Genomic DNA, 26,247 nt, shown 5'->3' on the forward strand with positions numbered 1-26,247 from the left:
CGACCATCTTACTCCAGCTACCATTTTTTCTTTCACCTAAATTACCTTAGCCTGACTTGCATATGGTCTCTTGCCAAAGAAATCCAACTACATGGCTTAATCAAACAGAAACTCTCTCAATAAACAAGGAGCCTGAGGTAGGTTGTGTAGGTTGGGGCAGCACCTACAAAGCCGTCAGTGTACCAGCTGCTCTCTGGAGCCTGAATGTGGCACGTTTTCCTCATTCTTGTCCCACCATGAATGACAAATGGTTGCCTACTTCCAGTCTTAGGTTCATATTTCTCACAGAAAGAACCAGTGACATCTACCTCAGGAGAGCCAAACTTGACCATAAACCTTTAGCACATTTCAGCTTATGTCTCACTGATCATATCCGTGTCATAGTCTCATTCTCAGCTACAAGAGAGCATGCGCAGATACATTAGCAGACGCTCTTTCACTCTGAAAAGAACCCTGTGGTTTTGCTGATGGACTATGCAAAGGCTGGTTCTCTTGTTTCTATTTCTGCCTTACCTCATTTTGATCATTGCTTCACATGGTAATGAATGAAAATGATATGCCTAAAAAGCAAAAGTGAACCCAAAACCATCTTAGTTAAAATCCTTAAAGACTTTCATTGCTTTAAAGTCAGTGTACCATACCATAGTCTACAAGGCACTGCATGATTCAGCCCCTACATCCCTTTTCCCTAAGCTCCCTGCACCCCATTCAAGACTGGTCTTTGAGTCCTTCAAATTCACCAAGTTCTTCCCAGCCTTCAGGCCTATGAACCGGCTGTTCCTGGAATACTGAAAAGTGCTCTTTAATCCAACTAGAATTCCAACTTTATATCTCACATAGAAATGCTCCAGCTGTGGCTCATGGCATCCTCAGAGTTGTCAAGTTCCCTGTTGCATGATCACAAAGCACACTGTACAACCTTTTCTCATTCTTGCTAAGTTTCATTAATTGTGTAGTCATTTAAAGCCTGTTTTCCCTCTTACAGTGCAATTTCCATGTAGTTATGATGGGTATCTGCTTCACTTACCCTTGTGGTTCTAGCTGAGTACATGGCACAGGGTAGGAACATGAGATGTTTGGAAGAAGAATAAAAGAAAAGATGGATAAATGAATGGGAAAACAAAGACAAAATAACCTCAAGTTTTAAGCAGCAGTTACACTTCCCTAGTAGAGCTGATATAAGTAGCCAAAGCTTCTTGTCTGAAGATTTCACGTCACTCTGTCCTGATAGGACTTTGTTGAACTCTAGGAGGGAACTCCTAAGAAGTAGAAATTAAAGACTCCAAATCATAAAATGCAAACTCCAGTGGAGAATTACACTCCTAAAACTCATATACTTTACATGCTTTCTGCAACAATGCAAAATAAACTTGCCAGTAAATATCTTGCCACAACTACAAGAGAAAAGAACTACAAGAGTTCTTCATAAGCAAGAGATAATAAAAGGAAATTAATTATTCAGAGTATGTGAAATGTCACTGATATACTCTAATGTGCAGTTGTTATCACTTGACTTTAATAAACATTTAAAATAAAGTATGAGAATATTCTTAAATGCATTTGGGACTTTGTTCTAATATTTCCTAACTCCTTACTTCCAATCCCCAGGATCTGTACTTCTAAGCGTATTCTCCACACCACAGAGGCCTCCATGGGTGTAAGCCTAAGGGGTGGAAGCTACCTATAGGATGCCTCCCATATAACTGAAATGAAGAGGGGTCAGGTGGCAATGCCTACAAGGCAGGATCCCGAACAGAAAGGACGCAAGCAACATCCATGATTTTTTTTGAAGTAATAGGAACTTTGCTCATAATAAAATTCTCAGTTTTAATTGTATAGTTTTATGCATTTTGATAATTATTTCTTGAGTGGCAAAACTACCACTATAGTCAAGAACAAGACCTCAAGAAGCTCCCTCATACCTAGAGTCTATTCCCTCTGCCCAGGTAACCATCTGCTTCCTATTGCTGTACTTATGTCTTTTATTGATATTCACATAAGGAGAATCATATGTTATATGTCTTTTTGTCTGGATTTTCACACAGAGTTAGCTAGATGCTTTTAAGCTAGATGGAGTAATACATACCTGTAATTCCAGCTGCTCAGGAGACTGAAGCAGGAAATTGCAAGTTTGAAGCCAAACTAAGCAACTGAGTAAGACTGTGTCTCAAAGTAAAATTTCAAGAAAGGGATGGGAATATAGATCAGAGGTAGAATGCTTGTCTAGCATGGGTGAGCTCCTGAGTTATATCCCTAGCACCGCAAAAGAAAAAAGAACATGCCTTTAGAAATACCCTCATTGTTGAACATATGAACAGTTTTGTCTTTTTAGTTGCTAAATAATATTTTACTGTATAGATATACCGTATCTGCTTACTCTCTCACTACTGATGGGTATTTGGGATTCTCCAGGGGGTGTGTGTATGTATGTATGGGTGGGTGGTTGAATAAAGCAGCTATGAACATCTGAGTAAAGGTTTCTCTGTGAGCATATGTTACCACCTCTCTTGGATAAACCACAGGCATAAGATGGTATGAGTCATATGACAAATGTAAATGCTTAATGTTGTTAAGAACTACCAAATTCTTACTCAAGGTGGCTGTTCCATTTTGCATAAGCATCAGCAATTTATGAGCATGCCAGTTGCTTCAAATCATAGCCAACACTTGGTATTGCTTGTCTTTTTAAATGTTAGCTCTCCTGGTGAGTGTAAAATAGACCTTACCATAAATTTATCTTTCCCTGTTGACTAATGGTGTTAAATGTCTGTGTTATTAGACATTCACATACATAGTCTTTGGAGAAAGTATATGTTCAAGTATATTTTCCATTTTAATAGAGTTGTTTTTCATTTTATTATTCAATTGTCAAAATTCTTTATATAGTCTAGGTAGAAGTGCTTTCTCAGATATATGTTTTGTAAATACCTTCAGTTTGTGGCTTCAGTTTTCATACTTTAAATGACCATCTAAAAATCTTCAACATTTAGTTTTGATGTCAAACTTAGCAATTAATTTATGAATTAAACTTCTCATATCTAAGAAATCTTTACAAACCAAAGCATGAATGGATTATACTCTTGAAGTTTCATGATTTTTTTAAGTTCTACTATCTGATGTTTGATATGGCTTATGTTAAATTTTATATATAATTGAGGTAAAGGATGATGCTTATTTTTCCATATGAATATTCAATTGTTTCAACCACTTATTGAAAACCTATCCTTTCCTCTGGTGAATATGTGTTAGCATCTTTCTCAAAAACTCACTGGCCCTGTGTGGTGTGGGGTCATTCTCTTCTGGGTTGCTGAGCTATGTGTCTGTCTGTTCATCTGACAGTGCAGCTTTATCACAAGTCTTACAATCTCATATTCCACATCTTACATCACTGTTCTTCCTCAAAATTATTTTATTTTTTCCAAGTCCTTTGAGTTTCCATTTAACTTTAGAATAGTCTTATTCATTTCTACACAGAAAAAAATTCGGCTGGAATTTTGATTATGCTTGTGTTGAGTCAATATATTGATTTGACAGAGGTGTCTATTAACAATATTAAGACTCAGAAAAAAAAGACTCAGTATGTGAGCATGGTATATAACCCTATTCCTGTAAGTCTTAATTTCTCTCTTATAGTTTATCATTGTTAGCAAACATACTTATGCACATAATATTTCTAAATTTTTCCTATTTCATGGCTTTGATAATATTGCAAGTGGTATTTTAAAATTTCAGTATCTGGTTGGGGGATGTGGCTCGATGGTAGAGCACGTGTCTAGTATACACAAGACCCTGGCTTTGATCCCCAGCGTAATAATAATAAATATAAAGAAATAAAATTTTAATGCTCAGGTGTTCATTGTTAGAACATAGAAATTTATTCCATTTTTTCATATTGTCCTTCTCTCTGTGACCTGGGCAAACTCATTATTTTTCTTCTTTTTTGTAAATATCTTTGAATTTTCTACACAACCACAGGAGGAAAAAAGCAGTTTTGCTTTTTTCTTTTTAACAGATATGACTTCATAGTTTCTTTATTTTCTGGCTAGGACCTCCAGTATCATGCTGAGTAGTAACTGCAAGAGTTGACAGTATTCTGTCCCTTTCAGAGAGAAGGCATTCAGTCTTTAGCCCCTGGGTATGACGGCATAGACTAGACATTCTTTACCACACCTTAGTCAAGGAGCCAAATTAATCCTGAAGACTGCTCGCAGTCTACTTTAAGAAAGCTCAAAAGCAAGCCTTGTAAACAGCCAACGGATCTACAAGTGTATTGGCAGCACTCCAGAGCAAATTCCAGCACTCACAGGTTTTAACTTAGGATTGAAGTTATCGCTCTCTCTCTCTAACTTCAATTATTTGATAAGTGCATATAGGTGGGTGTCTAACAGATGAGTTATTGTTTGTTCTTACATTCTCCTACATGCTCCACTCCACATCTCATGCCACTTACCTAGTCATCTTCCAGTTTTTCTAGACAGTTTGCACTCTCACGCTGTAAGGAAAAAGTATTAGCTGCTTAAAGTCGATTAGTCTTAGCTTTCACAAAGTCCACTCAAGAAGAGTCAGTACATGAAGAGTTTGGAGAGAGAGAAGCCTAGCGAGGAGAGATGAGGGGTGTTCTCCTCAGACCAGGAAGTGGGCAGGGAACATGGCCCCTCATGCTTTCCCTTGATGGATCTGTTGAGACTTTAGATGTTGGAATGGCAATGTGGAACCTGGATTCCTAGGCTGCAGGACTTCTGTACATTTGGCTTGGCCTCCAAGTAAAAAATTAGGGCGCTTTGGGGAATCAGGAAAGCTACGACCTTAATCAACAGTGAAACTAATGAGCTAGTTTTAGGAGCTCCTCCCTCATCTAGAACACCGCTAAATCTCTTTGCTTCTTTTAAAACCCCAGGAAAGGACAGGGATTTGATGAATAAATACATCTGTACTCTAGAAGAGATGGATTGAAGCCACTTTAGAAAAACATATCTTAACATAGTTCTCAGCTCATTCTGGGACCTGTGGCAAACAAACTGTGCGTGTTTAAATATATTGAGCATATTTATACCAAAAAGGTATACAGGGAATGTTTAAATGTTCAAAAATTACAGTAAAAATCACATTGCCACTAGCCTCCTCAAAATACTCCCCTTCTCTTTGAACACATTTATTTCATTATTCTTGCTACTTTTTGAAGCAGTTCCGGAAGTCCACTTTTGTGTCTTTGTAAGGTGTGATGAAAAATACAGCTGAAAGCTGCTGCTGAATGTTATCCAGCAGAAAGGCAGGCTCCTGCAAACGATACAGTGTGTGCTCATCCAGCTTACTCACTGGATCTGGCACCCTGTGACTTCTAACTCTTCCCCAAGATCAAAATGACTGTGAAAGGTGAGTGCTTTGAATCAGTTCAGAACATCAGGCCAGCCACAACAGCACAACTGAAGACACTCTGGAAAGAGGACTTCCAGAACTGTGTATTTGAAGTGAGAAAAGTATTCAAGAGGCATAAATGACAATGCATCTTTTACTATAATAATTTCAAATGTAGAAATTCACCATACCTTTAAACCATACCTCACATATGGGTTGTCTTGGTATGGAAGATCTAGAAATGAGACAGTTGGTCTTTAGGGTCTAGCCCAGTTCAAAGCTATACTTAGTCATTCTTATAAACATCTCTCCTTCCTCTGTGTGCATCTGAACTTTTCCTCTTTTCTTCAGATCAATTGCCTATGTGCGGAGAATACAGTGTAGGCCACAGCATCCAATTGCTTTATCGTAGTTTCAAGCGCCAAAGACCACCCCACTTTGTTGATCTTCTGATCTGGATACCAAACTCCCAAATAATTTATTGGTCCAACCACAGGTCAGTATACTGCACAGAAGGTGCAGCCAGCTAAGAAAACAGCAAGCCCTCTCAAAATCACCCAGGATGGTAGAAGGTGAGGTGCATGGGGGCAGAGGTCAGAAGAAATGGAGGACAGGAGTACTAGGCAGATGAAACAGCAGTATTCCCTACCTAGGGTCTCTGTAACAACAACATTTGGGGTGCTTGTTATGTAAACGACATCCATACTCTGAAATACCTTCCAACACACAGGAAATGAAGGTGGAAAACTACAGCAAGTTAATAACCTTTTGGTTACTTCCTTAAGACAAATCAAGCTGAAGACCAGCATTGTTCAGGAGTCTTCTCAGAAAATATGAAATTCTGCTCCCATTTTGCCATATTAAGGAAGTTACAATGGCTGACCTCAAAAGTCTTTTCAGCTCTAGGCCTCTCTCTCCTTGTTTATCTGTTAGCTTGTTTGTTTTGGCAGTGCTGGAGATTAAGCCCGGGGCTTTGTCCCGTCCCACTGGGCAGTACTTTGTGCTGTAGGTTAGTGCTGTGGCACTGAGCTACATCCCCGGTCCTCTAACCCTCTATTTCTTTCAGAAAGTCTCCTCTGTGGAATCCAGACCCAAGTTAGAATTTTCCTTCTGTATGAGCACATTCCTAAATCCAACATTTGGGGCCTTTTATAGAGGAGTCATGCATTTTTGAGGTCTTCCTCTACCAAGGGAATCACCAAATGATGGAATAAAAACATCTCCTAATTAAACAGCTCTTAAGCAAATTCATTTCCATATGATTTGACTTTGTTAATAAAAATGGATTAAATTACTTTCCTTCTGGGGCTGCAGCACATCACTGTAATCAGCACCAGAAGACAAAACAAAATGAAATGTGATTCCAAGCATTCAATCACCATGAAGTGGGTACTAAGAATAGGGTGGGGAGCACTAGCCAGACAAAGTGGCAAAAGGGGTGGGCAAAAGCTCAGTAACAAAATTAAGTTCAAGGAATGGAAGTTCAAGTCACTTCCTCCAGTTCACAAGTCCCATGCTAATTCCTTCCTAATCTTATTCTCATTCATAACAGCTGCCTCGATGTGGGGATTACAGTAACTAACTCGTTTTGTTCCAAAATTCCTTTTCAAAATGATAGCTCACTAGAATAAGCAGAGCTACTTTACCTGTTCAAAAGTTCAAGTTCAACCTTAGAGAACTGATGATCATTAAATATGTTTGAACAATCTAGCCTTAACAATACCAGTGCACATTTAGCTTGTACCAAATGCCAAAAAATGCCACTCACTTTATAGACATAGTTTCATTAACTCTTCTCAACAGCTCAGTGAAGTATATTATTATTGCAATGATCATCAGTGTCGTGGGGTGTAGAGCTGAGAGCACAGCTGTGGGGTTTAGGCTGTGGTCCCACAGCTTCCAGTTCTATGGTATAGACAAGTGAGTTAGCTTCTTTGTGCCCTGGTCTTTCTGTCTGGGAGATGGGATGGACATAATTACATCGACCTCAAGTGCTGCTGGGAGAATTCAGTTACTAAATATAAAGAGCGTGAAGCATGCTTGATACCCAGTGAAAAGCCCAATAAACACGAGGCATTGTTACTAGCTTCACACGCTACACCAGGCCTAAGGCAGGCCGAGGACTTCGCCCAAGGTCATTTAGCCAGTTAAGTAGTCGAGCAAGGCTGACCTCACTCACCACCCTGCACAGCCTCTTATCATATTTACCCCAAAACAAAAGCTGCCTTGGTTGTTGACTAACATTTTATTAAGTGCAAATGCAGAAATGCATTTGGATTTTGTGTGTGCTCCGACTTTTTATTTGCATGCCAACTTTTCCCTTATTAATGATTATCATGACTGAGGATGCTTTCCAAGAAGCCTGGAATTGACAGCAGATGTTCAAATAGTGGAGAATTTTTTTCTTTTTTTGAGACAGGGTCTCACTATGTATTCCAGGCTGGGCTTGAACTCACTATGTAGCCCAGGCTGGCCTCAAACTTGCAGCAATCCTTCTGCCTCAGCCTCCCGAGTGCTGGGATTACAGGCCTGTACCACCACACCCAGGCTTGCAGAAATGTTTCTTTAAGAAACCCGATATTGGGCATAGATATCCACGGTTCTAATTGAGTACTAAAGAGCAGCTTTTCCAATGTTCAATTTAGGCCTCAGTGGATGAATTCAGAAGGATTTTGCGATGCCATTAAAAGAACATGACAATGCTTCAGCTTGGGAAAAACCAAGGTAAAAGAAATGTTCTGCTGAGCATGTGATTGATGTCAGTGGAAAGCGTATAACAGCAAAACAAAGCAAGTCTGCTGCTGCTTCCAGCTCAGAAGGAAAATAAGGGAAACTAATGCAGCTGAGGACGGAAAGTAAACTTGCTGGGGAACAGGGAAGAGCTGGGTCAGTCCTGCCTTTACTGAATCTTAAATGATGCAAATAAACAACAATCATCCCCCAATTACATTTTTCTCCCAGAGAACTTTTCCCCTGCATCTCTATTTCCTGGCAAGTGAAACAAGAAGCAAAAATCTGAAATGTCCTCTAGGGTATCTCTCTGTTTCATTAAAAATAAATTAATTAATAAAAATGCAGGGAAGGTATCTGTTTTGAACTGCTCTGCAATGGGACGCTTCTGGCCTGAAAACCAGGTTGCAGCTTTGTGCAGTTTCCACTCCTCTTGCAAAGCACCCTAAGTGATCCACTGTCACCCCAGCTTGCATTGCACTCTGTCTCCTAACTCAATAAGCAGTTCCCACCACTGTAATTCCAAGTGCAAACCAGCCCAGCAAGGCTGGGCTCCCTAACCAAGGCCACTTGGATCTACGTGACCCCCATTCTGAACTTAGCAGACCCTAAATCAGAACACAGGTTTTGTGCCTGACCCTAGCTTCCTCGTTTCCCCCACCAGTGTCCAATCCACACCATACTCTAAGACCATGCTCTGTCCTTGCCCCTCTGTCCCATCCACACTGAGGATGACAGTGAAAACAAGTGAAACTGCTGCACGCAGCAGAGAGATGTCACAGATCCCTCATTTTTAGAATAGTTTGGTCTCTTGATTTGTAACAGGAAATTAGGTATGTCTTCCCCTCTTAAGACTCCTGAGGTTTCCACAGACTAAAGATAATTTTTCTAGAGTTTTGATCTAAAATGGAAACCACTCAAGTTTCCACCACTGAGCCACCACTGCCATGGCTAACTGTGGCCACAAGGTGTCGCTGTTGGAAATAGGCACAGTGCAGTCTGGTGTTTGCCAATGCCTCTGAGATAGCTCACTGTGGCACACATTCCCAGAGGGGCTGCTATGGTTCTTTACACACCTTCCTGTGGTATGTAAATGTGGCCAAGAACAAAACTCTTACTGCTCATTTCTGCTGATTATCCACACAGAATGAACTGTCCCAGGAACGCAGTCAGAAATATGGCCAGAAAATGACCTCATGCTGTATTATTTGTGACCCTACAGAAGAGGGGCCTTTGGCACCCACGAGGATGCCTTGTGTTTAGTTAATTCAGCCTTGTTTACTAATATGAATGTTCACAAGGCTTTGAATACTGGCCTGGTTACTTCCCTTGTTGCTGGGACAAGATACCAGACACCTTAAGGAAGGAGAGGTTTATTTTAACTCATGTTTCTGTCAGTGGTTGGCTGGCTGAGAAGCAGGAAGGCATGGCAGAAGGGAGGAGCCAGGAAAGGAGAGGAACCCTTCCAGACCAGTCCCCAGTGACCCATCTCTTCCAGCCCGACTCTGCTTCCTAACAGAAAGTCAGCTATGAGTCCCTATAATCCAGTCACCTCCCAAAAGCCCCACCTATGAGCACATGAAGCCTTGGGGGGCATTTTCGACCTAAACCATAACAAACACTAAGACTAAAATGTTGAGGACCTCTTTCATTTTTGTATCCATTTATGGATGACTCAAAATAAGCCATAGAAAAACAATCTCAAAGACAATAAAAACTAAGACAAGAACCAAATAACAAAGGCAGGAAAGGGGTTAATTGCATTAGAAATCCTTGGCTGTGGAAGGTCCTAAACTAGACTTCAAATTAGCATTGAGCTTCCAGAAAGGCAAGGAAAAATGGGAAATACAATGACTCATATATTTCCTACTGTCTTCAAGTATCATAACATGACAAATGCCACTTCATCATGATAAATGAGCATTTTCCTATCTCTAAGGGTTAAAAATATTAATGTGACAATAATTTGGTTTATTAAAAATAACTATTTTTTTCTTTTTTTATGGTACTAGGGATCAAAGCCAGGGCCTCCCTCATGCTAGGCAAGCACTATACCATTGAACTACATCTCCAGTACAATTTGTGTGTGTGTGTATTGTGTGGTACTGGAGATTGAACCCAGGACCTTTATACTGAGCTACATCCTCCCCTCTTTTTCTATTTTTTATTTTGATACAGGAATTTGTTAAGTCACTAAATTGCCCAACTTGGACTCAAACTTGCAATCCTCCTGCCTTAGCCTTCCAGGATGCTGGGATTATAGACGTGCACCACTGTGCCCAGCTTGCTTTTTTATTTTGAGACAGAGTCTTATTACATCACTCAGGTGGGCCTTGAACTTTCAGTCCTCCTCCCTGAGCCTCCCAAGTGCTAGAATTACAGATGTGAGCCACCATCCTCAACTTTAAAATTTTAAAGGAAGATAGGGTAACCACATAATTTGTCTCCTAAACCAGCACACTTTTGAAAGTGAAATGGGGTACTATTAGTAATGATGTGGGGAAAATAGTGACACCTGAACTGCTCCATGTAAACGAGGATGTATGTTCACCCCAGCTCTAGGACATGTGAAAATGTTGGCTTCAATATCTTTCTTGATCATATGCCATTTCTTTTTAAGGACATTCACAGAAGTTAGGTGCAAACCCAGAGAAAGAAACAGCAATATTCCTCATAAAAATCCATTCAGTACTTGCCTCAGAAGCTGACAGTTTTATTTTCTCTTCAATCATTTAAAAAATATGGACATTTATCCAGCATCATGACCAATTCAGGTGACTCTATGTACCTACCCAAGAACTTGTAAATGCGCCCCGCCCCCATTTTAATCCAAAAGCAGACATTACCAGACCTTTCTTGTCATTAGCTCTTGAGGAAATGTGGGCAAACTTTTCTCCCTATTTAAAGCCCAGCATTAGGGCACTTGTCTTCAATTTCTCAGTGTACTTGGCCTGCTAATAAATCATTTCTGAAAGTCATAGTGCAGCTCACTCTGGTAAAATAAAGACTGCCTTAAGATTTTTGAATCACATTAAAAATCCCAACTGATTCTTGTGCCCCAGCAACTGCAATGAACTGAATGTATCCACCAGAAAAGTAAATGCCAAAATCCAAACTCCCAACATGAGAGGGGTAGGGACTTTGGGAAGTAGTTAGATCCTCGGCTGGAGGCTTCATGGATGAGATTATTATCTTTATGGAAGGACAGCCAGAGAGCTGTTCTGCCCTCTCTGCCTCATGTGAGGAGTCCAGAAATTCTCACTCTGCTGCCCAGAAGGGGGCGCTCCCTGAAACCCCACTGTGCTGGCTCTCTGATCTCAACTTTGCCTCTCTAGAACTGTGAGAAGTAAGTTTCTATTGTTTCTAAGCCACCCAGGGCCGGGCACTTTGTTATACCGGCCCAAACTGCCTAGGACACAGCAGCACCCCAACCTCCTTACATAAATTAAATTGTACTGTATTATATTAGATAAATACAGCAATACTAATAAATAGCATTGATGGTTATTTAGCATGTTCCAGGTCCAAATACTTGCCCCATATTTTCTCAGTTCTTTCTCACTACAATCCAAGGGAGTGTTGCTAGCCCCTCGTTACAGAGGAGGAGCCTACAAGCCAGAGAAGACAGACAACTGCCCATTGCTGTATGGATGGTAAATGCCAAGGTTAGGATTCAAACCCAAAGCTGTCTGGTTCCAGAGTGCAAGCTCTTAACAATTATATTTGTTCCCATGTTATCTTCTATCCCATCTGATCTAGTAGAAAGTGGTTTAGGAAAAAAGTGTTCAATAGAAATATAAACTCTCCTCCCCTAACACCTTCCTGTCTTCCGAAGAGAAAGTTCCCAGAAAAGGGATTCTCCAAGGCCAACCCAGTTTTGGCATCACACAGAAGTGCCTGGTGACCCCAGTCTAGGCAAATTCCCCCTTTCCTTCCAGCAACAGGAGCACAAGCCAAGGTTGAGGGTAAGATTTTATCCTTTGAAATATTTATTGTTTATGAGTTAGACCAAAGAAACGCTTTGGGAAGGTAATTTGGATAGAGAATTAAATTACAGAATACTGAAAAGGTCAAGTTCTTAAGAAGAGGTTTGCTAAGATAATTGAATAATGACATGCTACATAAAGCAAAAGAAGGCTGAAGATGAAAAGGTATGTGTGATTGTCTGAGCGGCTAACTGCAGAAATGATCAGCATCTCCTCCTGGGAATAGTGAAGACTGCAGAGTTTGCATTTCATTTCTGAGGCACAGGGTTTCAAGGTTTTAAAGTCTATACTCTCCGAAGAACATGACCTCTCTTGTTCTCATTTATCCCCAAAAGATGACCAGGGAGGGATGTAGGGGTGGAATTGATTTGCAAAGAGCCCTTTGAGATCAAGTCTGATTTATTCATTGTCATAGAAAATTAGTTCAAAATGGTAACCAGAGTGTGGATTCTGGCATACTGCGGACCTGGAGGTTTCAGGAGCTCCTCCAGCTACAAACTTTAAACATTGTTGTTTAGAGGAGACGAAGGAAACTGCGTGTGTGTGTTCTTATCCTGCTCCCAGGTCCTCTTGATGGTGTTGTTCAAAGCCTGATCTTCACATGCTGCTGCATGCAGGGAGCCAAGTTCTTTTCCTACCCAGAATAAGAGTGAATCACGGTACACGGAAGTTTCCAGGGTCTTTAGTACTGAGCTGGCTGGGGACAGGGTGAAGAGAGAAGGCTCCAGCCTCTGTGCTCATGATTAATTTCAACCTCACAGCTCACCATTCCCCCACCCTCCATGCATTCTCCATTAGTAGCAAACAGAGGGAAAGTAATCTCCATCTATTGAGCTGGGGTCCTAGAGAGCACAGGACAGAAATCCAGCCTTAACCGGATTAGAGGAAAAGGGGCACGATTCGCTTGCAGGAAGAGCAGGCAGAGAGCTGGTTTCAGGACTCAGAGCCTTTCGGAGCCCTGAGTTCTCAAGTCTGCTTCTCTCCAGGAGTCAGTTCTGTTCTCATCACTGCACACTGATTCTTTCCACACTGCTGAGGCCATGGCTGCTAACGTTTCCCAGCTTCAGTAATGTGGCAGTTATTTAGTCGCCTACCTTCTATCCCACGCATGTGACCTTTTGCAGTGTGATTTTGGTCCTCCCTCCAATCAAGAGGTGGGGTATATTCAACTTTGCCTGAAATTTGGGCTGGTCCCCGATTTATTTTGATTACAATACAATAGAAGTAATATTGTCTGACATCAACCCTAAGTGAGCACACAAGGCCTTGAGCTTCCATTCTTTTCCTCAGCTAACATTCCCATTTAAGAACATTCCTAGAGAGAGGCCCAGACAACAGCCAATGTCAAGGCCCTGAATATGACAGTGCGCCCATCCTAGACGCTCTGCCCCACCCCCAGCCACCAGCTGGCTGCAGTAACATAAGGGGACACAGCTGAGAACAGCACAGGTACTGCTCAGATAACCTGTGGAATCCAAAAAAGAATGCCATTGCTGTATGAAGTCATTACGTTTTGAGATGGTTGGTTATACAGCAATAGGTTACTGATATAGGTGAAATGCCAGTCTTTAGAAAAACAATGCCCAGAGGCAGGACTGTCATCCAAGATGTCAAGTCCCATTGAGACACAGGGAAAAGTGAATGGCAAAGACAAGAAATTCTTCCCAAAGAAATAGGGATGCTTGTTCCAAAGGGGGAGGTGGGTTTTGGAGAACAAATGCACCCTGTAGCAATTTGAAGTTCGCATCTTAGTTGAATTTTCACAACACTCTTAGAGACAAGATCAAATATTATTCTGCTCATAGAGGGTGCAAGTCTTTCTCAATGCCACAGAGCTAGTACACATCCAAGCCAGAGCTCTAAGGCAGCATTTCTGAATCTAGGTACAGAGCTCTTCCTGTTGAAGGGAGCCCTGGGGGAAGAGGCACTTATTCAGTCTACAAGCAGTTATTCTCTGAGAGTGCTGGCTGGTCCACCTCTTAGCCCATGGGGAGGTGCACAAGGACCAGCATCCTGCTCTACCCCAGTCCCCGAGCCAACAGATGGGGCCCATCTGCTCCCCACTGGCCACACTGAGGAGAAACCAAGCAGCAGGAGGACAGAAACGATCGATCACAAAGGTGGGGAGCTCCTTTAGATTAAGGTTCAAAGCTGCTGCTGTGCTTAAAAGAAAAATGCTTTCAATTTAGACGGAAAAGTCGAAGATCCTTCAGGAAGAGCCACTGAGGGGGAATCCATTCTGCGAGATGCCCGGAGGCAGAGCAAATGTCTGCATTCCCAGTCTCCCCACTTCAGCGAGCCCCTTCCACTCATTTCCCTTCAGGAACTCCAGGCTCCAAGAGTCGAGATTTCCAGACATACACCAATTGTTAATTAACAATTTATTTCCTGGGTCTTTACACAGAAAAGAGATTTCTGACTTCAAATTAAACAATCTAATCAGCATGAAATAAAGTGTTAGCACACTGAGCTGCTATAATTTCAGTCAAAAGCAAGGAAAAATTGCAGCTTGCGTATTTTTCAGCTAGATTTCACAAGCGATTTCTGTTATGCTTCTATAAAATACTGAAGAGAATTGAAGGACTCTCATTAATACCTTCTATGACTTGTAAAGGGCCTAAGCTATTAAAAAGAAAAAAGTTGAGTAATAAAAAACACAGCTGTCAACACTTTTGGATTGCCTAAAATTCATAGGTATTTAAAGAACTTTTGTATAAAATCATATATGGATTTATTTATATATGGGTTCAAAAGTTTCACTCACCACTTCCTTCACTGTTCTAACTTGTGGAAGAAAAGACTGACACTTCCCAAGATTATTTCAAATTATTATAATAGTCCTATAAAGTTATTTTTTAAATTATGATCATTAAATACAAAGTTTAAAAATGTAAGAAAGAAATTAATCAAAACCCATGGTTAATATAATTGCTTGGGTCAAAGAATTAACTAACCTTAAAGCATCCTAACAGCCAACCCAAGAAGGTATGGTAGGGAATAAAGCATATCACATTAGGGAGAAAAAGGATAATTCTATAATCATGGAGTTATATTATGTATTAATATTAGTGATTAATTTATTATGTATTAATATTAAGGTGACTTAATGGCAGATTTCATTTTAAGTATTACAAACTCATTAAAGAAAATCTAGAAAGGCCCCCCCAAAAAAAAGTTTTAAAAAATTGTTAGTTACCCAAGGAGCTAACCATAAACCCTATTATCTTACATTTGGCATTTTTCTCAGCTTCTTTCCTATGCATTTGGTGTCTTTAAGCTCAAATTTCATGGCTATGCAATTTTATATTTTATTTTCTAACTTTATATTATAATCATTATCAGAAACAGTGATTGGAAAATATTCCATTGCATTAATTTTCCACATTTTACTCAAATATTGTCCAATTATCGGACATTACCAATTTCTTACAACCAGAAATAAAAGCATGAGACTGTGTCATCAAGCTCTTCCTATAATTTAGATTATCAACTTAGAATACATTCCCAAGAAGAGTATAACTATGAGTGAGCATTTTTGCTTATTTTTTCTGTTGCAAAAGGAACACATTTCTCATGGACACCTTGGCACATTTAAAGAAGCACAAAAAACAGAGTCAGGTTGCTCTAGCTTTTGTCTACTTGTCTATGGCTTATAGTTAGAGTTTTGTGTGGCTGGGATCAAAGCAGATCAAAAATATCCCATCCATTTTGATTGACTAGTTATGCCTTGTTTTCCCATAGTAGTAAACTGGCCTTAAATAATGGCATCGCAGCCTTCCATCAAATGGCTGATCAAAATGTACTCCAGCAAAGATTTCTTTAAGCCAAACCTCTGAAGGGTTAAGACCAAAACTCAATGAATCCTTAAACCAGAGATTGCTTATTGGAGACAAGTTGCCAAATCTGATGCCTGATATGTTTTGTTTTAGCTTTTAATAGTTTGTGTGTTTTAATTTTTTTTTGTTTGCCAGAATTTTCAAATGGAATCCCATTTAAATTCTGGACTTCCTATTTCCCCTGAACAATCAGAAGATCTCTGACCACAGCATATACATTGCCACTCGGCAGCCATAGGTGAGAGCAGAAGAGAGGATAGTTTAGACAGGCCTGTGTCTGGTCACCGTCCGCCCTCTGCCTGCCTGGACTCCAGGGAAGTTGCGTCTTTTGGTTTTGGATGTGTTGGGTGGAAAGTATGGCAGTGGCCATACCTGGAAACTAAACACACACCTGCAGAAAGCTGCCTTGTGGGTCTGAAATGCAGAAGGTTTAAATATAAGGGACATTTTTTAAAAGCCAGGAAACCAACCAACTTTTTGCTGGGTAACTTTAGACCATGCACAGCCTCTCTAAACTGGCTTCTTATGGACAGAGATTAAATAGAATGTATGGTCCCCAGTGCCCATCTTGGACATCAAGACATTAGCCAATTAAAACAAGTCCCTGGACAATGGTGTCTCAGATTAATTCCTGACTTCCATGCTAGGCCAGTAGGTCAAGGGGCAGAGCAGTCCCTCCATCTGTGGAACTTTCCTATAGGGCCAACAACCTGTGTAGAAGCCTCTTCCACATGGCAAAGAGAGACAGCTGGAAGCCTGTGGGCCACTACTGCAACACTGCTTTCTGATCACCAAGAACATTCCAGACTGGGCAAACACAAATGTACAACAGACTCCATTTTCTGCAGCATCCCTGTGTGACCCTGGATTTCTATAAATACCCACATCAGCTGGCCTTCAAAATCCACTTGCCTAAGGCACCAACCAACATAGACACTCACAGATACACCTATATCAAATACATGCCCTGTGAGATCAAAGAATTAAGAAACAATAGCATTATTTTCAAATACAGAAAAACCAAACATACTTTACTTTAATGTCTCTAAAATTATAATCTTCAGTTGGTTTGGTGAGTAATCTAATGAAAGGAAGAAATGAATGCCTTTCCTGCAGGGCTAGAGAAAGAATTCCTCCGAGGGGTTTGAGGCGATTGTCATTCAATGGCATACTTTTTCTTAACTTTACTGTTGATCACATTCATCATTGGGAATTTGTACCTGTACATAACACATCTCCATTCCTCTTTTTTCCCCATTCTCCTCCCTCCTTTCAACCCTTCTTCCCCTCCCCATTGATGGCATACTTTGTAATATAGCACCTTAGTCCTGAGGAAATACTAAATATCATTTCTTTTTAAATGCCAATATAAAGTTGTCAACTGTCTTTAAGAAAAACTCTTCTTTATCCTGAATCTTGATCCCCTCTAATTTTTTAAATGTTAAGATTCCTTATGTTTAAGAAATGCTGGTGTTAGTAAATGGATGCTTTGTAGAAATATCCTTACAACAAAATAAAATGTTGTCAACTCACTCAGCCCAGATAGTTCTATTCTGGCCTGAGAATAAAACATCTGGGAAGCACTGAATTGGATGCTCTCTACCACCCCACCCCCCCAAACACACACACACAACATCCTTTCTGTGATCTGATTTTTTTTGTTTGGTTTTGTTTTTTGGTACCGGGGATCGAACTCGGGTCTTTGTGCTTGTGAGGCAGGCAACAGAACCACTGAGCTAAATCCCCGGCCCTGATCTGATTTTTTTATTGGATGAATCCTCTCAAATTCTCACTCATCTATTTTACTCAAGAATTTCCTTTTATTTTACTGAAGAGTTCTATCCTAGAAGCTTCACTGTGATTTGAACTCTACTTACTAAATTCAGTGAATAAACAAGGACTCTCCAGACCCTCAGAAGGCCCAAGACCACAGACCACAGACCACATAGCAAACCTCTGTTCTACTCGCTGGCCTGCTTTTCCAGATGGGACCGTCATCTGTGCAGGCTTTGTGAGACCTAAGAGCTCTTTCCAACACAGCTGGAGATGTGGTGAATGTGCTGGTTCAAGTCTCATCTGTGCCAGTTATAAAACCTGTCAGCTGGGCCACATCTCTCAGCCTCATCTGTCGACCGACAGTTACGTTAGACCCTGCCTCATAAAAACGCCAGAAGTATTGTATTTGTCAGTTTTTCTCTTGCTGGGACAAAACACCCAACACCATAATTGCAAGGAGCTGAAACTTGTTTTGGCTCATGATTTCAGAGGACTCAGTCATGCGTGGGTGGCTGGCTGCAAAGCAGAAATGGAGTGGCAGAAGGGCAGGGTGGAGCAAAGCTGCTCAACCCATGACAGCCAAAAAACAGACAGAGAGAGAAGAGCCAGGGATAAGAATACACCCTTCCAGGTCATACCTCCTCCAGCCAGGCCTCCCCTCCTAACAGCACATTCAACTATCAGCTCATCCATGGATGAATCCACTGATCAGTATAGCACCCTCATGATCCAATCACATTCCAGATGCCCCACCTCGGGACATGAGACTTTTGAGGGACACTTTAGATCCCAAGCATAACAAGGATTAAATAAGCAACTGTGACCACAGTGTTAGAGGTATACTTGGTACGTAGTAAACTCTCAAATGTTCGGCAGAAACAAATTAACATCTGAGATGTTCTGGGGAGAGCTAGAAATATTCATGACTAATGGAGCCATCGGTTCCACGCTTCAAAGGAAACACAGTGCTTATCATTCACTATTATGTCCCGGGCTGGCTGACTGACACCATTGGTCACACACAGCCCTACATCCACTGAACAAGCACAAAACTAGATCAAGTAGCATCTGGTTTGACTAGAATGACCCCCTGGAGGAATTCTTTCTCCAGCCCTATGGGGAAGGCATTCATTTCTTCTTCCTTCCATCAGATTACTCAGTGAACCACAAATATAGAGTATTTACCAAACTCTGGGAGCTGTACAAGGTGCTGGGAATAACAAATTAGACATAGTCACTGGCCCCAGGGAACCCTTAGTACACTGGGGAAGAAGTCTGAGCAGTGCCAGCTCCCACTGGGAAGGGATCAGTGCCATAGTGCACTCCAGTCCCGACCAGCATATGGTGGAAGGAAAGGCAATCCCAGTAGGAACTTCTACCCTCTCTCCTTTAAAGAAACTTAGACATGACTTCCTTTTTCAACTTTCCCTTTTGGCATCACCCACAGGGATGCACTGCTGGTAGAAAGCCTTTTTTTCTCCTGGGGGAACATTAATGATGGGGTGACATGGGACTGCCTCTGCCGGACAGTATTTATTACAGCTGTACCTCTGTCAATGTGCAATCTTTCAGGGTTTTATTTATTTCTACTCTGGTCACACTGAGAGGACCAGATCATTTACCATTCTGCCACTTCCATCGGGCATTTTTTAATTTGCAGCTACAAGGCCAAGAGTGTAAATGGTGGGTTTATGCAGCTTGCAAAACTTGGCAGGGGATCAAAGAAGCAAGGTTGTAGACTGGGCATGTGAAGCAGAAATTGCAGCAGCAACAGGACCACGGGCCATGACAACAAAAACAAGAAGGTCTGGGGGCTGGGGATTTAGCTCAGTGGTTCTGACGCCTGCCTCACAAGTAGAAGGTCCTGAGTTCGATCCCTGGTACCAAAAAAAAAAAAAAAAACAAGAAGGTCTGGGTGGAATTGCCATTAAAGGGCAGTCACTTCTCAGTTCTCGAGCCAGGTCCAGGCAGCATGAGCTGACCCCTTCCCCCCCACATTCTCCCGCTTGGTTCTCATTTCTAGCAGTCTCTAACTGCACTGCCATGCGGAGAGCCCAAAATCACACTGAAGTATCCACAGGCCTCATTTTAGCTTTTGTGCCACCTCTCTGCTCCTTACAGACTGGCCTCATTTTGGAATTCTAGGTTTGCCTTTGCTATTGCTGCAGCTACAGACACGACCACTAACCAGGCTCCTCAAGCCTCTGAACATAAAGAGACTGCCACTTTACCATTCATACTATACATTCTAAGACTGGTGCTTCTGCTTTTGCAGGGGAAAATGCCAATCTTTACTGTAATAAGTAATGTATCATAATTAAAAATGATTTATTTGGAGTTTTTCTCCTGACAGTTTCTGAATTCTGGCAGTGTTTAGGATCAGTTAAATGAGTAAATCCAGCTGATTATGGAATAATTTTCCATTGACAACAGTGTCTCAAGTGTGGTCAATGGGCCCCATTCTTAGACATTTTTTTACTGGGCCAGATTTTACATTATTCAAATGGGAAAGAACCATCCCTGACACAATTTAAATTAGATAACTGCTAGAAATAGAATTAATATATTTGACTTTGCCTTTGTTAGTACTTTATAGTATGAAATACATTTGCTTTATGATTTCATTTAATCCTCACAATCACCCCATGTAAATATTACAAGTATGGCTTTATTTCATAGATGAGAAAAATGAAGCCAAGATGGAGTGAACAACATGCCTGATCCTACACAACTAGAAAAAGGCAGCATCAAAACCAAATTTAGATATGATGACCCCAAACGTTTCCAAGATGCCACAGCTGTCATGTGATCTTTGGATACCAAGGCCTTTGAGAGGTCATGAAGTCTTGGGCAACTGCCTATGTTTCAACAAATGCAGAAAGGCCAAAATAGGGTTACAAGAACTGCTATGTTTTAAATGTTTATTTTTTAAGAATGCACACTTTTTAAATACACAATGACATAGTAACTTATTTGTAATCTGATTTGTAAATAATTAATGTAGAAGGCCTGGATTGCAGGCCCTTTATAAATGAAGCCTGAACCAAGTGTCTTTCCTTCCACTCTCACCTCCAGACCCAAGACCCATTCAGAAGACCTGAGGGCCATGATTTACAAGGAGCATGTGGAATTAAGGGTAGAAATCACCACAGAAAGGAAGATGATGAGCTCAACAGTCTCCTTGCCAACTTTAAAGCCAACCCGAGCAACTTTGTCTTATATGAGCAGCAATCAATTGAAACAAATCTTTCTAGTCTTGAAAGTGAACTTTTAATTCACTATGTAATTTCAACAGAAATCAGAAAAAAAAAAAAAAAAAAAAAAATATATATATATATATATATATATATATATATATAAAACCAAAATTCATCCATTGCTTCCAAAATGGATGTCACTTGTCCGTTTCCAAAGCTAGGCCTTAAAATATTTACTAGGGCCAAATAAAGTAAATTATATTTCTACCAATTTCAGGTCTCTATAGCAATTCAATTCTGTTGGAAATTTAGAACATGAAAAAGCTTTGAATGCTTTGACCCTCTTCAGAGAACAAGGTTTTAAACAATAACAGCAATGGGGAATTCAGTTATTGGCAGTGGATGTGAGGGGTGATCATAATGCTTTAGGAGGCTGGATCACCAATAAGGCTTCTAAAGTTTGATCGGTTCTATTGGTACCACATCAGCTTTTTAAGAATCCAAGCAGAAATATTTTCCTATTGGAAGCCTTAGCTATAAGTTAGTATGTCAGTGTTGTTATCTTTGTACCCTGCTAAACCTGGTCTGAATACAGGAGTTGTAAATTCTTCAAAAAGCCAGGATGTAACCTGGAATCAGAGTGAGGTCACTTTTAAAATTTAAACATCATGGATCCAAGATTGCTCGATTAATGATTCTATCATGAAGAAAGCCAGGGAAAAAAGGAAGATGCATGTGAATAAGGCAAAAGCCAGCTAAAAAACAAAACCTTTAACCATGATCCTATTACTAAGAATAATGAAAAGTACATTTGACAAAAAATATATATGCATATATATTTGCATATATATATATATATATATATATATATATATATATATATATATATATATATATGGCAGGCAAACATATCTTTCTGATAAAGACATCCTTTTTATTCTACTTCCTTGGGGCCCAGGTCAGTATAAACTGATCAACCTGAAAATTTCAGTAGTCTCTGTTTGCATGGCAGAAATTCTGCACATGTTTTATCTGATTCCTAAGGTAATTTAAAAGGCTCTTTTATGTTAAAAGAGAGGTGAACCTTCTTTGACAGACTTTGTCCACTCTACTTCTAACTGGGCCTCTCTTCTCAGGATATAGCTAGTCAAGTATCTCAGTTACATTTATCATAGAGTTTCCTTTGTGAAAGAGCAGTAGAGAGGGAAATAATTCTCTCCTTTGTATTGTATTTTTCAAATAAAATTTTAAAAATTAAATTAAAAAAAAAAGAGAGACTGCCACTTCCCGGGACCCTTGGAATACCAGAGAGGGCAAAGCCAGATCTATTTGTTTTCATTAGTGTTTTCTGTTTGCTTTGTGGCTTCTGGAATGTTGAAAATGTAAGAAATGCTTCACCATAGTTGAGGAGTCACCACAGGTTTTAAATGCTTACAAACTGCCATGTGAAACCACGAGAGATTATGTAAAGGTGCAAATTCCCAACGATGAATGTCATTCCATTGTATACCTAAAATGTACCAATAAACTTCATTTTTAAAAATTGCCATGTGATAAAGGGGCATTGCCTTAATATTATATACTGGGTGCCATCTTATGAGATGATTTAGGAGAGCAGCTCAGGGACTACATACGTAAACATGTGGCAAAAGCATCACAGTCTACCTGAGGCCCCTGATGAGCAGGAGGCCCTCCTGGCCCCATCTGGACACAGCCTTATCCTTGTCTGCCCGGTGAAGAGAGGGCAACTGCTCAGGAAAAGGAATGAGCGGAGATTCTGGGGCTGGTTCCTTAGGCCTTCAGCAACCCTGATGGGGCCTTGGGGTCTGCACTATAGTTATATGGACCACATTCCACCTCCCCACTCAGGCACCTTGCCGTCTACGTGTCCCAGGAGCCTGGCCTAGACTAGGAAGTTTAAGTGAAATCATAGGGCTGTGATGGGGAACCTTTTAGAGCCTTTAATGACACAAACAGTCCACTGTGGCACACATGCCATAGTTCGCCACCACTGCCAACATGCGTAGGGTGGGGCGGCTTTGCATTTCCGGGGGGCTATTTACTTTTTAAGGCAGAGACCAGCAAGATGCCTGGCATAGAGCAAAAGCTTCTCAGTGAAATATTGGCCAAGTCATTTAAATAGAACTTTGTTATGTACATTTGTCAAATCAAATGCTGCCCAAACCATAGCAGCAAATGATTCAAGAAACAATCCCTGCTCTGAAAGCCAGAGAGAATATAGTTTTGTTTTCAAAGATTCTAGAACTTGCATCAGTGGGGAAAATCCTCCCACTGCCAGGTCCCCTGTAGGACTGGTGTTTGTCACGAAGCCTGTGGGTTGGGACACGCAGTGCATGTGTCAAGGAATTCCAAAGAGGACAGTTTCAACCTGAGAACCACAGACTTTCAATAGTAATGCTCAAAGTCATTGTCCTTAAGAACTGTATTCAATGGCCGGGGATTTAACTCAGTGGTTCCACCGCCTGCCTGGAAAGCTCAAGGTCCCGAGTTCGATCCCCAGTACAAAAAAAAAAAAAGAACTGTATTGAAGCCATGGGAAAATAAATAAATTAAAAACAAAGACACACATGGTGAAAGGTCAAACCACCAAATGTCCCAGATTCCTTCTAAGGGAAGTGTTGGATTATTTTCCCCATAAACTCTTTTCTGTTCTGGATAAAGCCTTTGTCCACACCACTCAGTGCTCCTGGGAAATTTTAGTGTCAGGCATTTCACCATAAACTGCCCTCAGTTTATTCTCCGCTAAGCCCACCATTCACTCACAGACCCATCTTGCTGCTCCCCAGCACCACACTGAATCCTGAGTGCAGGTGCATTTGCCCACAACAGGGCCACCATCTACTCTCCCTGCATACTTCACAAACCCCTCGAACGGCAACGTCTCTGTGTACTCATGGCCCAAGCAAGGGGCTGTCCTAACTTCCTCCAGGGAATCCCTTCAGTCCAGACCTCTTATTCTCAAGTGAAACCCTGGGGCTGTTATACCAGCTGACAGGTTTCAGGGACAGCAAATTAGCAATTAAATGATACAGCTTTTTCCAGATATCCACTGCTGTATAACAACCCACCCTAAAGTTTAGTGACGTACAAAAGTAATCATAGGATGCTCACAGATTCTCCAAGTCAGGAATCAAAAAGGGAATGGAGGAAATTTTCTCCTCCTCCATGAGGTTTGGGCCTTCAGCTGGGATGATGTGAATAACCAAAAATCCTGGAATGACTCAGGGGAGGACAGTAGGAACCAGAGTTCTCCCTCCATGGTCACTTTTTCTTCCACTTCTGGGACCTGGGCTGGAGGGGTGGAAGGATCGGCTCTGATGGAATTAAATTACTGACCAGAACATCTTTATGTGACCTTGCCAGCATGGCCAAGCCTCTCATGGTAATTGGAACTTTCATATGGAAGCTGGTGATTCCAAGAGCACGTGTTTCCATGGTACAAGGAGGAAACTGCATGGATACTTAAGACCCGGCCTCAGAAGCCTTTGCACTCCACCTGTCAAAGCTGTTTCAAGTCTACCCAGATTCAGAGGAAGGGACAAAGACATTGCTTCTGACTTGTGACAAAGAATTTGCAGGAGTGACAAAGAGTCTGTAGTCATTTTAAAACCACAGCTCTTTTGGGCCACAAATCATTTACACTTTTCCTACAGGCAAAATCTACTCGGCTCCCTCTCAAGACCCGCTAAGAGTTTTGTTCCATTGTAGCATCAGGCTTAGGTTCAAGGTTCTGAATATCGTCTTCTAAGTCAGGCTAGGTACAAATAAGGTTCTTTAGATTTGGTGCCTTGGCTATGATGTCTATTGATCTTAAAAGTTGGTAACAACAACCACAACAACAAAAAGACTACACCTACACATATTCAATATACACAAAGAGCTCATAACAGTGGAGGAGTCAAAGACAGTGGATGCAGACACTCCTATTCAGAGAGTGGAAACTAGAGACAGACAGAAGTCCCTAGCCCATGGAAATCTTGAAATGCAGCTTGCCAGTATTGCTAACTCCCTGTGTAGGACTCCATCTTACTTCTTGGGTGTGATTTTTCCAGAGCTCTTGCCTCTGGCCTCTGGGCCATCCTGATTTCCATTAAAGCAGCCCTTGTCTATAGCTGAGCAGTTTCTCTACCTGCCTCCTGCCCACAGAGCTGGGAGTCCAAAGACTTCTTTTCATTTTGTACTTTCCCTTTCCAGTTCAGTCTAATCTGGTACAATCCTTTTAAGTCCAAGTGGGTCCCTTAGGGTCGATCTATTCCTTTGGATAGAGCACACACCTGCAAATCTCTTCTCTTTCTTACGCTCCCTGGGAGGATACTGTAGAACAAAACCACTGAAGTTTGTAGGCTTTTTGAGATACATTCTTAAGGATTTTTCTCTGAAAGTTACCATGAGGCAAGGTCTCACACCATTCTGAGGTCTAACCCAAAACGGGGAGAGGGAATGTGTCACAATCACATCTCTGCCTTCCTCTTACCTTGGTTTTCCTAACGGTAGCCAGGATTAAAATTTTCTCCTCAGGCTTTCTAAATTAAGAATATTTTTAGGTCTGTTGCTCCAGATTCCATCTAAAAACTTGAACTATACATTCTTCAATGCATCTTTCTCTACCCACATTTATCAAAGATATGATAAAAGAGCTGATTGGCCCTTTCAACTCTGCCTGGAATTCTCTTTAGTGATATCATTGATTCTATTAAGTACATTCTCAATTTCCATCTTACCACAAGTCACTTATTGGCCAACGTCCGAGCACTATAAAACAAAGCTACTAATATATTGTCCTCATTTTCCTTACAAGTCTCCTCAAGGCCTGTCCAGTATCCAAAATCCATGCTACTTATTTTGGGTTTTCGTTATGGTGACATTCTACTGGCAAGTATGACATTATGTACTCATCTGTGCTGTGTGACAAACCACAACACCCAACCTGGTGGTGTGACACTACTATTTTCATGCTCATGGAAACTGTGGGTCAGGAATCGGGAAATGGCTTAGTGCTTGGTCCTGCTCTGCAGCACAGCATCTAAGTCTTTAGCTGACATGACTCCTATGACTAGGGCAGCAGAAGGCTAAAAGTTAATTTGGACAACACAGTACCAAGACAGTTCCTTCACTACACTAGCCCAGGCTAGAATGATGGACCGAGGCCTGGGAAGTGCCCAGTAAAAAATCCTACCTATGACCTCTGTGGTATGATAGTCTCAGGGCCTTGGACCTTTCCTATGCAAATGTAGGGTTCAAAAAGCAATGGTTTCCACAGCTTGGAGACTTTTAGGACCTAAACTTGAAGCCTCAGCATTGCACTTCCAATGTATTCCATGGTCAAAGCAGTCAGAAGCATGCCCA

The 26,247-nt window shown here is 41.1% G+C and overlaps 1 long non-coding RNA gene across 11 annotated transcripts in view; it reads right to left on the reverse strand.

Annotated features, from left to right (window-relative positions):
* Nucleotides 1-26,247, reverse strand: part of LOC106008861 (uncharacterized) — a 274,246-nt gene that overhangs the window by 203,930 nt on the left and 44,069 nt on the right. The window lies entirely within an intron of this gene.

Source organism: Heterocephalus glaber, unplaced genomic scaffold, assembly GCF_053883595.1.
Source record: "Heterocephalus glaber isolate CG9 unplaced genomic scaffold, H.glaber_assembly_v1.0 deba00001497, whole genome shotgun sequence".
Lineage (NCBI taxonomy): Eukaryota > Metazoa > Chordata > Mammalia > Rodentia > Bathyergidae > Heterocephalus > Heterocephalus glaber.